We start from the raw sequence: 15,535 nt of genomic DNA, 5'->3' as shown, positions 1-15,535 counted from the left end.
ACTCGTAAGGGACACCAGTTACATCAGATATTTTCCGTAAATGGAAGGGTGTATGTATCAGAGCCAGTATAAAACACTAAATGGTTCTACGCCAGCCATTGGTGCAAGGAAGAACGTACATACTTTCATCTTCATTATAGCCTGTTATGTCTTTCAGCGTTCAGTCTGCAAACCTCTCTGAATTTACTAATTACCGTCACAATCCTCTGTTTGTAACTAGTTCTGTGACCACATTTAGTTCTATACCTATTATATTTAAATAGTTAAAAACTGAGTCTAACCATCGTCGTCTTGGTCTCCCTCTACTTCTCTTATCCTCCATAGCAGAGCCTATTATTCTCCTAGGTAACCTAGCCTCCTCCATTCGCCTCACATGACCCCAACATCCAAGCCTGTATATGCGCACAGCTTCATCCATCGAGTTCATTCTTAACTTTTCCTGTATATCCTCATTCCGGGAACCCTCCTACCAAGGTTTCCACCTGAACCAGCAATCATTCTCGCCACATTTATATACGTTACCTCTAACTTATTAATAAGATATCCTGAGTCCACCTAGCTCTCACTCCCTTAAAAGAAAAGTTGGTATGAAAACAGACTGATGTAAAGATACCTGATTAAGGCTTCTCGCATGTCATTATCTGAAGGACATAATTTCACCAGTCTGAAGTAAATAAAAATATATGGCTGATTCAATAACGTCCAGTAAAATTTCAGGGCTATATATAGCGCGAGCCTCAGTCGAGTTGCCGGTTATGCTCTGTGCCGTACGGATGCTGCAATAGCCCCCTGATCCTTAAAGGGCCGCTTCACACTAGGCGACTGGAATCGGCGACCAGCCGCCCGTGCTTGTGAAACATTGTTTTAAATGGAGCTCTTCACACTGGGCGACTCAGTAGCCGAGCTACAGAAAGAAGCCCGGCGACTAACCTTGCAGTAGCTCACTCCCGCTACTGGTCGCCGAGGTAAATTCCGCAACCCCGGCTGGCGACAGCTGGTGAACCATTGTTTTGTATTGGAGTCTTCACACTAGGCGACTGTGTAGCCCAGCTACTCGTCCTCTTTGCGTTCCATTCAAAACACCCTTCAGTGTCATTGTGCATTTCAAGTTCCTTCCCGTTGCGTATTCCGTTTCAGAATATTACAAACTGTACTAAATAAATATATTATATTCAGTGTAACTGAGCAGCGTCCACATGGAACTTAAACTGGGACGAATAGGCTATAGTAATGAAGTTGAGAAGAGAAATACATGGTATGAAGTAATGCCACAGTTTTCAGCGACTTTTTTGCTAGGGGCTTTACGTCGCACCGACACAGATAGGTCTTATGGCGACGATGGGATAGGAAAGGCCTATGAGTTGGAAGGAAGCGTCCGTGGCCTTAATTAAGGTACAGCCCCAGCATTTGCCTGGTGTGAAAATGGGAAACCACGGAAAACCATTGTCAGGGCTGCCGATAGTGGGATTCGAACCTACTATCTCCCGGATGCAAGCTCACAGCCGCGCGCCTCTACACGCACGGCCAACTCGCCCGGTATTTCAGCGACTTTAAAGAAAGAACATTCCAGGAAAGGAACGAGCTTCGTAATTAAAATATTACAAATATAAGCGACAACACTTTTATAAAATGTTCAATTTAATTGAGATTTTGCTGTCCCACTTGTTTGGCTGTATGCTCAGTACAGCGTCCTTCGGTCCAGAGGGTCCTGGGTTCGATTCTGAAACGAGTCGGGGATTTTTTATGATTTGCTTTAGGTAGCACCGACACATACGTCTAATGGCGACAAGGGTACAGGAAAGGGATACGAGTGGGAAGGAAGCGACTGTGCCCTGGTGTGAAAATGTGAAACCACGGATAACCTTCTTCAGGACTGCCTATAGCGGAGTTCGAACTCACTATCTCCCAAACGCAATATGATAGCTCCGTGGCTCAAACCGCGCGGCCGTTTGCTCGGTCGGGGATTTTAATCTCGTATGGTTAATGCCACTGCCTCGGGGACTGGGTGCTTTTGTTCGTCTATACACACCACACGCAATAGTAAATACATCGCTCCGTAAAATTGGGACAGATGCCGACCTCAATTAATTGGGAAAAAGTCAGGCAGAATAGAAAGATAATGGAGAAGATTTTACCAATACAAGGGCAGGCAGGAAATTGTTTATTATTAATTAAGTTGTGGAGAAAACAATATTTAAGGCACCTTGTTGCGAGCGTTCTCGATTTTATTTTTAAAATGAAGGGAATCAGTCAACAATTTTCAAAATGAGGCTGTGCGAACAATTATAGTACCGTCTTCTCAGTAGTCTACTGAGAAAAGCGAAGTATCGGTAACTATAAATAAAACTTGGTACCATTACCACATAAATCATGGGATAGTTTATAGAAAAGTCTTTCTTCCAAACGATCTTTCATCGTAGATTGTGAAGGAAACCTACGAAGCTTTCATTCTTTCTTTTCGACAGTAATAAGAGCAGCAAGAGATACTCCTCTGCCTGAGAACTCGTTATAAAAACTGTCACTTGGCCGGGGAAGGCGGCTAAGTAGCGTGGCTGGCTACCGCACGGCGACACGGAATTCACCTGAGCTACGCAGTAGCCGATTCTGGTCGCCGATTCCTGTCGCCTAGTGTGAAGCGGCCCTACAGTTCACCCAGATACGCCATGGTCTCAGCTGAAAATTCATAATTCGCTGTTTACTTCCATACCGATTGAATTGTTCCAGTTTTCCTTATTCTTGTTCGTCGAGGGATTCCATGTCAAAATATGCAAATTAATTTTAATTTCTTTCTTTTTTCCTAATCTGTTTACCCTCCAGGCTTGGTTTTCCCTGGAACTCAGCGACGGATCCCACCTCTACTTTATCAAGGATAGTGTCCTGGAGCGTGAGAGATTGCGTCGGGGTATACAACTGGGGAGAATGACCAGTACCTCGCCCAGGTGGCCTCATCTGCTATACTGAACAGGGGCCTTGTGGGAGGATGGGAAGATTGGAAGGAATAGACAAGGGAGAGAGAAGGAAGCGAGCGTGGCCTTAAGTTAGGTATCACCCTTGCATTTGCCTGGAGGAGAAGTGGGAAAACACGGAAAACCACTTTCAGGATGTTTGAGGTGGGAATCGAACACACCTCTACTCATTTGATTTCCCGAGGCTGAGTGGACCCAGTTCCAGCCCTCGTACCACTTTTCAAATTTCGAGGCAGAGCCGGGAATCGAACCCGGGCCTCCGACGCTGGCAGCTAATCGCACTAACCACTACACCGCAGAGGCGGACTATTAATTTTACTACGATGTGATTATTTCCGGAATGGTGCAGACATTGCTGTTTCAACTTGCTTTCCTCTATCAGTATAACTTCGGAGAATACTGATACCGATTCGGAAACTGATCTACACGAACACAAGCATCATCGTCATTATCATCATCAAGGAAACCAGATTTTTACCTAGACTGTGGTCCGATTAAAGATTGCAGCCAAACTACAATGGGAAACTTTCCAAGTAACTTATATTTCGATAGTAATTCAAATAGCAAAATATTATACATTTGCAAGCATTCGTACTTGTTTACTTATTTATCTCAATGTATTCACGTCTGTATAGTATCATAACGCGGAATTGTAAATCCACAACTTTAGTGACAGATGAATGCAACATTATTAATGTAGATGGCATATTGTGTTCAATATTTCTTTACGCTTATTAGCAAAAAGTGTAACTCAAGAGACCAGATTTGGCCGATGACCTTCGATGTTAGGCCCTGTAAAACAACAAGCATCATCAAGAGACCAGATACTCTTCTCCGTAAAAATCATGACCGTTTATGTAGTGGCAACTAAAGGATTTTACTACTCGCAACCTCGACATAAAAGGGATAAAGTGATTAGCCCAGTGCCCAGCCACCAATTCCAGCAGGAATTAACCTTATAATATTATGTTTCTGTTTTAGGCTGAGTGAACCCAGGTGCATGTGCCTCTCCATAAGCATTATTTCTAAATTTCCTGACTGAGAAATGAACCCACCCTCATGGTTAAACAGCTAAGGAAAGGTTTACCATAGAAATTGTTTTTCTGGCCTACTAGGTCTGTTTTAGGATGAGTGAACTGAGGTCCATGTGCCCTTCCATAAGCATTATTTCTAAACTTCCTGACTTCCTGTCCGGTTCCGTGGCTAAATGGTTAGCGTGCTGGCCTTTGGTCACAGGGGTCCCGGGTTCGATTCCCGGCAGGGTCCGGAATTTTAACCTTAATTGGTTAATTTCGCTGGCACTGGGGCTGGGTTTATGTGTCGTCTTCATCATCATTTCATCCTCATCATGACACGCAGGTCGCCTACGGGAGTCAAATCAAAAGACCTGCATCTGGCGAGCCGAACTTGTCCTCGGACACTCCCAGCACTAAAAGCCATACGCCATTTCATTTTTTTTCCTGACTTCCTGACAGAGAAACAAACCCACCCTCATGGTTAAACAGCTAAGTAAAGGTTTGCTATAGAAATTGTGTTCCTGACCTACTGGATACTACTAGAAATTCATGTTTATTTTTGTCATTAAATTTAGTTTTAATTCCATATTCAGATCATTTATTTATCAAAAGCGAAGCTGAGTAACAAGAGGTATGTTTTTAACGCGGTTATGCATTCGAATACGCGTTTGAAAATTAAATGATCATTTAAGTCATAATCAATTAGCACATGTGCAGTTATAAATTGTGGTATGTACTCGGAGATAAATTAAAACGATAACAGAGATACTATGTTAGATTATATAGATAAATATTAATTAGCCTAATACATATTTTATGTGCAAATTTGATGAGAGGCCGTCACTGATTAGTAAACTAAGTGACTAACTTGTCATACACCATTTTACATGGGTAACATACAATGTATAATGTATAATGTATACAATGTATAATATTATCAATAACTGAAATTCTCAGGACAGTATAATTAGAATCTTCATGGATAGTAGACGCGTCTAAGAAAGAAATATTATTTGAAAGAATAATCTGTCAGTCAATCAATAATATCATAAATATTCGAAACCTTAATACTGCGATGTGTTTCACCAACGCAGGGAGTTGGACCTTTTCAATATGATACAGTTATTGGACGCGGTCAGCATTGGGTTTTCAGACAAAATTTCTGAGATGACTGAGCCTTGTATGTATGTTTAGTCCTCAGCCCGAAGCCTTCATGAGTTAGAAAACATTTGTTATCCAGCCATATTACTTACATATATTTGAGTACCACGTGACAAATGTAATGACTTCCTCAGCTATATTGCGTGATATTCAAGACGTGGGTCACTGCCGTTTAAATCGGATCGTACTCACGGGATTGATTAGGCACCTTTATATAGCTCAGATGAGGGGTAAAATCTGAAGACAGGGTGAAAATCAAGCCGTCGATCAAGAGGTAGGGATCTTTCCCTTACAAAGCGAAGCCGGCAGTAAAAATGTAATGTGCTAACATTGTTGCTATACTCCTGTTTAGGAATAGATGACAACTTAGACTTCATCATATTTTTGTGAATTTTCAGATAACTTTGTATGAAACACGTGCTCAATTATTGAACATTCTAAGATAGACAAGTTGGAATCAGAAAAAAATGACTACATAGGACCTATAACTCTTAAATATTACCCATATTGGTGATTTTGACGTCCTTGTGTCGTCATACATCCAAAGAACTGACCATTTATTGATGAAGTTTAACTTAACAACCTCTATTTCCTCAATTATTTTGCCAGCACTGTCAAGTTACTCAACCTTCACACTCGTTGAACACACACTTTGTTGAACGTTTCACCCTCAACAGAACTTCAATACGTGGTGAGATAGTATAAAGTAATTGGGAGTAATGATTTTAAAGATAATAATTATTCGTGCATGTTTTATTTCCTGTGTTTCAATGTGCTTCCTGTAATTTTGAAGCTAGGTGAAAGGAAATTCAACATTAATACACAATATTTATTTGTCAGGCAAGATCACTTTCGAGTGAGATATAGTGTTGTATGTCTTCTGGCATGGGCTAAAAGTAGTTTGCTACTGCCTGTGACTTGTTATCAGCCTCATCTTTGGCTTTGACAACATGCAAATGACTCAAACGTGAGTGACACTAGTAACCTAATTCCTTATGCAGCTTAAGTGCGGCCAGTATCCAGTATTCGGGAGATAGTAGGTTCGAACCCCACTGTCGGCAGCCCTGAAGATGGTTTTCCGTGGTTTCCTATTTTCACACCAGACAAATGCTGGTGCTGTACCTTAATTAAGGCCACGGCCGCTTCCTTCCCACTCCTAGCCCTTTCCTGTCCCATCGTCGCCATAAGACCTATCTGTGTCAGTGCGACGTAAAACAACTAGCAAAAAAAGAAATTCCTTATGCAGCTGCCAGTCCCTGTGATCAATGGTGTGAAAGTGTAGGAATTGTGCATGTTAAGTCCTGTTCTTCAACTATAAGTAGATAGATAACGATGAAAATCATCTAAGAGCTAGACCAAAGACTGAGATTGCTTTGCTATTCTCTAACCCGAATCGTACAATGCTGTATGTATGTTTAGTCCTCAGCCCGAAGGCTGGTTGGATCCTCAAAAGCTCCGCCATCAGCTGTCATAAATGGCCTAGGCATCACTGATGAGGCGTACTAAGGAAATGAGGAGTGAGGTAGTTTCCCATTGCTTTCCTCACCGAGCCAGAATTTGCTATTACATATCAGTCTGCCAAGCCCACTGAAATGCATGCACCAACTGACCCTATGAGCAACATTTTCACGCCATTCATAGCAGGGAGAGGCTGCATAAGGAATGGCATTACTAGCATCGCTCATACCTCAGTCACTTTCATATTGTCAAAGCCAAGGATAAGACAGTGACAGATCAATGAAAGTAACAATATTGCTCTAGCAAATACCAGAAGACATAGTGCACTGTAAACACTACGTCCTGCCAGCAAAGGCATCGTACAATATTATAACGTCGATACTTCACGATGGGCTGAGCAGGTCAGTCACAACTAGGGCTATTCCATACTCCTAAGAAAGTATGAAAAAATACATTGTTTATGACTGTACTGTGATAGTACATATATCACACCCACGAATTATATGTAGAACTTAGAGATATTATTGTCAGTATTCGATTTATTATTATTATTATTATTATTATTATTATTATTATTATTATTATTATTATTATTATCATTATTATTATCAGTATTTCATTTGTATATTTTGCCATTTATATTGGTAAGCTGGAAGATATCCACATATGTAGGTATGAGTAATTTTTTTGCACGAGTGGGAAAACATTGCTTTAGTAACTCTGGTAATTTGGTTGAGTCATGTGGATACCCCAGTGTTTGTTGTGATGTACTTGTGTCGGGATATTCAATGAGTCATGTATATATCCCAGCCCGATGAGATGAGCTTGTTGTTGTATTAGGGAAGTTCGTATGACTCATATGATATACCCGGGCGTTTGTTATTGTCTTGAGACCAAGTATGAGTTCAGGGCTGGGCTTGACTAGAGATCACTCATGATTGGTGGGCAAGGACCAATCCAGACGTATCATCTGAGAGGAGGGGGATGTTGATGTCTATAAAGGTTGATCATACGGCGGCAACCGAGGTGATTGTAAATGAACGAGAAGGAAGATAACTACAACCAGTGACACTGTATAAGAGAACTACAACTGACGCACTGTACGAGAAGGAAGTAGTGCTGATACACGGTACTGGAGTGACACGGCAGCAATGGACTGGACTTCAAACGTTCGTGGAGCGTAGTCTTGTTATGTTCGTGGAAAGTGGATGATTGTGGAGAGTGCTTGCGCATTAAGTATTGTAGCACTTGTGGAGGCCTAGCTTTATATGCTGGTGAAAGCTATCTCAGACTTTCCATAATTTATGTTGAGGATCGACAGACGTGTGTATATATCTTTACAACAAGTGTTAAAATATGTGAACACAGTAGTACAAGGTACAGTATCTGTGTGATGTGATAACTGCCGATTATGAGAATCGGTAAGTCGAATTGATATAGAGACAGTGAAGGGTATTTATCTTCCTACATGTACATTGTTCATCGGACTATCTACAAATGGTAGCTTAGTTCTCGCTTTCGTTTTCCCACGATTTTCATTATTGTTGTTGTTGTAAATATGGAGTCTTCCAGCAATATTTTATGTGTGTATTATATGTATAATGTTGTATGTTGATGAGGTGCTCATGCACGGAATTTGTTAAGAATATAGTTAGCTATTTTAGAATCAGTGTTATTGATGAACCTAGGTGCAGTTCCTACCTAATTAGTCGTTTTCATGATGTTAGGTAAGGCCTGCAGCAGATATACCAGTACGCAGCATTATGTACACGCCCTGGAATATACAGTTTATCATGCTCTTATCTAAATTCGAGGGATCCATTCTGGTGAACTCTGGCGCCCATACTACGGACATTTCGGTTAATTATGCTTATTAATTTTATTAAGTTTTTGAGTAATTTTATTTATATATTTTTATTCATGATTTTATTTATTAGTATTCATCAACAAATTACAGTACAATATCCTCTTTCATTTACAATGTGCTTTACGTTGCACCGACAAGCTAGGTCCTGCGTCGATGTTGGAATACGAATGGGCTTCGAGTTAGAGGGACGCAACCGTTTCCTTAATTAAGGTACAGCCCCAGCATTTACCTGGTGTAAATATTGGAAATCACGGATAACATCATCAGTGCTACTGACGGTGGTATTCGAACCCACTATCTCCCGAATCCAAGCTGGCAGCTACGTGACTCAAACCGCTCTGCCACTTCCTCAGCTCCTTCTCTTCTCTGATGCCCTTGCTTCTATTCAGGGCGTAAGAAAAACGCCGTCCAATAAACACAGGTCGTGATGACGGGAATTAGGACAATTAAATGAGGTTAGGAATAAACCCTCTAACCCAAAATCCCTATTATACAAAGCCAGAAGGGTAACTGACCGACTGACTGACTCACTGACATTAATGTTTGCCCACTTACAGATGAGCTGGAAACACTAATTCGGCAATATGATAGCTCTTATACTGTAACCCAAGAAAAATTCCAAAACGTCCAAATTTTTAATATTTACCCTCCAATCAAAATGGCTAACGCAAATTTCGTGTGTGCAAGTTAATTGAAATTTGGCAAAATTAAAGCTGTTATCCTGTAACAGACGGAGAAATTCCAAAAATTTCCAGTATTAAACTTTTTACTTCTAATGTAGAGGAATTGGGGGCTCGGGGCCGGAACCCCCAACGAACAAAAGCGAGTTTTCATTGTAGAGTCAACTGGCGACAAGTTACCTAATGTCACCACTGATCTGAATTTACGTGTGTTACCCACATGGCAGATTTTATATCATCGTTTATGTAGCTTTTCTAAAATGATATCGAATAACATGGAAATTTATCAAACATCCCCCTTAGTAAATTATTCCAATCACTAATTCCTCTTCTGAGAAGAGAGTATTTTCCCTAATTTGTCCCCAAGAATTCCAACTATATCTTCATATTATGAACTTTCCTACTTTTCAAGACTCCAGTCAAGCTTATTCCCCCACTAAAGTCATTCCAAGCCATATCACCACTAACAGCTTGGTCAAGCTGTTTGTCACCTTACTACGGCCAGGCTGAGTGGATCAGACGGGTGAGGCACTTGACTTCTGACCACAATTTGGCAGGTTCGATACTGGCTCAGTCCGGTTGTATTTTAAGGTGCTCAAATACGTCAGCCTCGTGTCGGTAGATTTACTGGAACGTAAAAGAACTCCTGCGGGACTAAATTCCAGCACATTGACGTCTCCGAAAATCATATAAAGTAATTAGTCGGACGAAAAGCAAATACAGTTATTATTATTATTATTATTATTATTATTATTATTATTATTATTATTATTATTATTATTATTATTATTGTCTCCTTACTCGCAATGGAGAACTTGCAAGTGACTACTAGCGCTAGAGGTGGTGCAGAGGTCATGCTAGGTCAACTAACGCACGACTGTGGTGTTGATTGACGGAAAGGTTTGTTATTTGTCTTTCTAACAGTACAATGCAACACGTAATTTACAAATAGAGGCAATGTGGAAATCCGTCGTCGTGCTAAATGACACGACAACAACACTGTTGCGTCGTGAACTGCCATAATTTGGAATGTTTTAGCGATCCTAGTGTAAAGATTTTCGCGTTCAATACGAAAAGGAAAGAGGAAGAAAATGGATATGCGCAATGAACAGAATGAAGTATCGTGAAATAATACTCAAAGCATAATTAACACCTTAAGAATGACAGTGGTGTAAGTCATTATTAAAAGACATTAATAGCGTCTCATAAGTTAATTGTCGTTGTTCATTATTATTATTTCATCCGGTTACTGTCCAGGATTAGTTCTTCCCTCGGATTCAGCAGGGGATCCCACCTCTGCCACCTCAAGGGCAGTGTCCTGGAGCTTGTGCCAATTGGTCGGGGATACAACTGGGGCGGCCCAGGTGGCCTACTATGCTGAACAGGGGCCTTGTGGAGGATGGTAAGATTGGAAGCGGTAGACGGAAGATGGAAGGAAGCGGCCCTGCCCTTATTGTATTCTAAGCCGTAGTGTTAAGCACTGGAAATATTTAAGTTGTGTGAGAATTTGTATATGATGATGCTGAATTTAGAATATTAAACCAGTAGTATTTCTTATAATACTTTCGTTCCATGGAACCGAACTCGATAGCTGCAGTCGCTTAAGTGCGGCCATTATCCAGTAATCGGGAGATAGTGGGTTCGATCCCCACTGTCGGCAGCTCTGAAGATGGTTTTCCGTGTTTTCCCATTTTCACACCAGGCAAATGCCGGGGCTGTACCTTAATTAAGGCCACGGCCGCTTCCTTCCAATTCCCAGACCTTTCCTATCCCATCGTCGCCATAAGACATATCTGTGTCGGTGCGACGTAAAGCAAATAGCGTTCCATGGAATTGCTAGTTGTACTCTTGTTGTTGTTTGTACTTGTTGGGTAATTATGTTAATTTTACTGTATTATTACCCTACTATAAGTGACCATTGTCAACCTCTGTGCTGTAGTGGTTAGTGTGATTAGCTGTCCCCCCCCCTGGAGGTCCGGGTTCGATTCCCGGCTCTGCCACGAAATTTGAAATGTGGTACGAGGGCAGGAACGGGGTCCACTCAGCCTCGGGAGGTCATCTGAGTAGAGGTGGGTTCGATTCCCCCCTCAGTCATCCTGGAAATGGTTTTCCGTTGTTTCCCACTTCTCCTCCAGGCAAATGCCGGGATGGTACCTAACTTAAGGCCACGGCCGCTTCCTTCCTTCCTTCCTTCCTTCCTTCCTTCCTTCCTTCCTTCCTTCCTTCCTTCCTTTCTTCTTCCTTGCCTGCCCCATCCAATCTTCCCATACCTCCACAAGGCCCCTGTTCAGCATAGCATGTGAGGCCGCCTGGGCGAGGTACTGGTCATTCTTCCCAGTTGTATCCCCGACCCAAAGTCTGAATCTCCAGGGCACTGCCCTTGAGGCGGTAGAGGTGGGATCCCTCGCTGAGTCTGAGGGAAAACCGACCCTGGAGGGTAAACAGATTACGAACGAACGAATAAGTGACCATTGCCACCGGGATATTTCCCATTTGCGATGTATTTGTTAATAATAATAATAATAATAATAATAATAATAATAATAATAATAATAATAATAAAGTTAGCTCTTTTTCTTTTATTCTTATTTATCTGTTTACCCTCCAGGTTTGAACCACACTGTCGGCAGCCCTGAAGATGGTTTCCCGTGGTTTTCCATTTTCACAGCAGGCAAATACTGGGGCTGTACCTTAATTAAGGCCACGGAAACTTCCTTCCCACTCCTAGGCATTTCCTGTCCCATAATCGCCATAAGACCGAAATTACTATTCTTCTTCTTCTTCTTCTTCTTCTTCTTCTTCTTCTTCTTCTTATTACACCATGTTGAAGTACATCAAATTTGACACCTGTGACATAAAAGTATTACCTTCTTGTAAAATTACAACTTCGTATGTCAAATTTACTTAATCCCTTAGAGGTGGAATGTTTTTAAATATTTCCGAATTTACTCGTATATCTAGGATTTACAAATATCTTCCGAAATTTGGAATTTTTCACTTCGTACGATAAGCGGTTTCGGAAGAATGAATATTTTTTGTTTTCGGGACTTATGCCCCATTTAACACACTTAAGGATTATTCTCTTTTCGCACAAGGAAAATCCTGGGGCTGTACCTTAATTAAGGCCACTGTCGCTTCCTTATCTATCCTAGCCCTTTCCTACCCCACCGTCGCCATAAGATCCGGCTCCATGGCAGAATGGTTAGCGTGATGGCCTTTGGTCTCAGGAGTCTCGGGTTCGATTCCCGGCGGGATCGGGAATTTTAGTCATAATTGGTTAATTTTGCTGACACGGGGGCTGGGTGTAGCCTATGTGTCGTCTTCACATCATTTCATCCTCATCACGACGCGCAGGTCCCCTATGGGCGTCAAATCAAATGATATGCATCTGGCGAGGCGAACTTTTCCTCGGACACTCCCGGCACTAAAAGCCATACGCCATTTTATTTTGTCGCCATGAAAACTTTTTTTTTTGCTAGGGGCTTTACGTTGCACCGACACAGATAGGTCTTATGGCGACGATGGGATAGGAAAGGCCTATGAGTTGGAAGGAAGCGGCCGTGGCCTTAATTAAGGTACAGCCCCAGCATTTGCCTGGTGTGAAAATGGGAAACCACGGAAAACCATCTTCAGGGCTGCTGATAGTGGGATTCGAACCTACTATCTCCCGGATGCAAGCTCACAGCCGCGCGCCTCTACGCGCACGGCCAACTCGCCCGGTGCCATGAAACCTACCTGTGTCGGTGTGACGTAAAGCAAATTTTAAAACAACATAAAATAAAAAATTATAATTTCCGTTATTTAGCACCTATGATATAATTTGTAATAGCGTGCTTTTTGTGGTATTATTTGATTCACTTTTGGGTATAAAATTAACAGCATTAAATCTATCATAAATGAAAATATCCCTCGATGATCGTTCCTTGCTAACTATTTATATTAGCAAATCGCAGCGCTTGCCTGCACGGAGACACAGGAATATACTCTAGAGCGTTCTGAACCTTGTGTCTTGCACGTTCCCCTATCTTCCCAGCCCAAAGTCTTCCAACATTTTCATGACACTGAATTAATGATCCAAGGAACAGAGGCCGTGAAATAAATCATTACACAGTGTTTAGACGTAAGAATCTTCGTCATTTTAATGTTTCCAAAGGACTGAAAAGATAACAGTCGAATTTACTGCTTATATAAAAACATAACATGCCCAGAAAATCGGTCGTAATAGTTGACTTCATGCATATGTAATTAGAACAACTAAATGTATTGAGAATGTATAGTTCCAAGCAACCTGCCAACCAACCTGCCAGCCAGATATTAAACCAAAGAAACAGTAACCGAGTAAAAGTGTTTAGATATTTAAATAGCATTAAGTATTCCAAAGTAAGGGTGTAAAGGAGAGGGTATATAAGTCTCGGGTAAGACCCCAACTACCGGGCGAGTTGGCCGTGCGCGTAGAGGCGCGCGGCTGTGAGCTTGCATCCGGGAGATAGTAGGTTCGAATCCCACTATCGGCAGCCCTGAAAATGGTTTTCCGTGGTTTCCCATTTTCACACCAGGCAAATGCTGGGGCTGTACCTTAATTAAGGCCACGGCCGCTTCCTTCCAACTCCTAGGCCTTTCCTATCCCATCGTCGCCATAAGACCTATCTGTGTCGGTGCGACGTAAAGCCCCTAGCAAAAAAAAAAAAAAAAAAAAAGACCCCAACTAGAGTATGGTTCCAGCGTATGGGACCCTCACCAGGTTTACTTGATTCAAGAACTGAAAAAAATCCAAAGAAAAGCAGCTCGATCTGTTCTGGGTGATTTCCGACAAAGGTGTAGCGTTACAAAACTGTTGCGAAGTTTGGACTTGGAAGACTTGGGAGAAAGAAGAAGAACTGCTCGACTAAGTGCTATGTCCCGAGCTGTCAGTGGAGAGATGGCGTCGAATGAAATCAGTAGACAAATAAGTTCGAATGGTGTCTTTAAAAGTAGGGAAAATCACAATATGAAGATAAATATTGAATTCAAGAGGACAAATTGGGGGCGAATATTCATTTATAGGAAGGGGAGTTAGGGATTGGAATAAGTTACCAAGGGAGATGTTCAATAAATTTAAAATTTCTTTGCAATCATTTAAGAAAAAGCTAGGAAAACAGACAGGGAATCTGCCATCTGGGCGACTGCCCTCAATGCAGATCAGTAGTGATTGATTGATTGATTGATTGATTGATTGATTGATTGAATAACACAGTAACAAACGGAATAATATCGGTTATTATAAAATTAAATCGTTGGTACTCTTTTGCGAATATTGCCTAGAAGCTATTTTTAATATCTACCTTTAGTCATGTCTGGACGTTGTATGTCATCAACAAGAACTACTTCCAGCATAGATATGTCACTACACAATGACTTCTATGACATCATTCTATAATATAACCAAGTTGGATCCGGTTGAATTCCTCGAACCCATTTCCAGATGTGTTTCAGTTACCCTATCACGTATTATTCCATATGCCAACAAGAAGCCACCACGAATATCTCTGGTTGAAATCCTTGCTCATACAAACTGAGCACTGCTGTTATCTCCTGCGTGTACTCTGCTAATTCCAAGATGAGCCCGGCCCTGGGCCTGTTTAGTATATCCAGAATGTAATGTTAAATTAAGCCTGGTGTAAATGGTAAGCTTGATAATTCCTCTGCCCTCTGGTTTAGGACTGACGCTGAGAGTTTCTAGTGACGGAGGGAAAGTAACAGACGCTGTAACTTTACAGAGATATAAATACGGGGTAGTTGTAAGACTACTCTGTGTTGAATTCTAGATAGATTTAACCAAACATACCTTAGTCAAAGTTCAAATAGTTTACAGATAGACAAGACTAAATTTAGTAAATTTAGACCACAATTGAAGTGTTAAAAATACAAGTAGACGTCAACTTGTTCTAATTTTGAGAGAAGTGGACTTAAAATATCTGCACAGCAATGAAGAATCTTCATATGATAAATATAAAATAATTTTTATTTTATATCTTCCTTCTTAAGCTGGCCTGGTGATTCTTGGGGTAGAGGGTCTGCATCTTCCCAGGAGACTCCGGGTTCGATTCTCGGCCACGTGAGGATCTTCATCTGGTTCTGACTGCTGGATTGAAGGCCACTCCAGCCTATGTGAGAACAATTGAGAAGCTATCTGTAAGACACAAGCCCCGGTCTACAAAGCCGAGAATAATGGCTTAGAGGATTCATCACGCCGATTATGCGTCACCTTGTAATCTGGACTCCTTGGGGCTGAGCAGCGGTCGCTTGGTAGGCCAAGGCGTATCTGGGCTGTAGTGTCATGAGTGTTCTATCTTTCTCAGATACAATCACTCATGATGGTGTACATTATTGAGAAAAGTGGATTTGGTC

The sequence above is a fragment of the Anabrus simplex genome, chromosome 2 (assembly GCF_040414725.1).
Source record: "Anabrus simplex isolate iqAnaSimp1 chromosome 2, ASM4041472v1, whole genome shotgun sequence".
NCBI lineage: Eukaryota > Metazoa > Arthropoda > Insecta > Orthoptera > Tettigoniidae > Anabrus > Anabrus simplex.
This window is presented reverse-complemented; position numbering follows the sequence as displayed.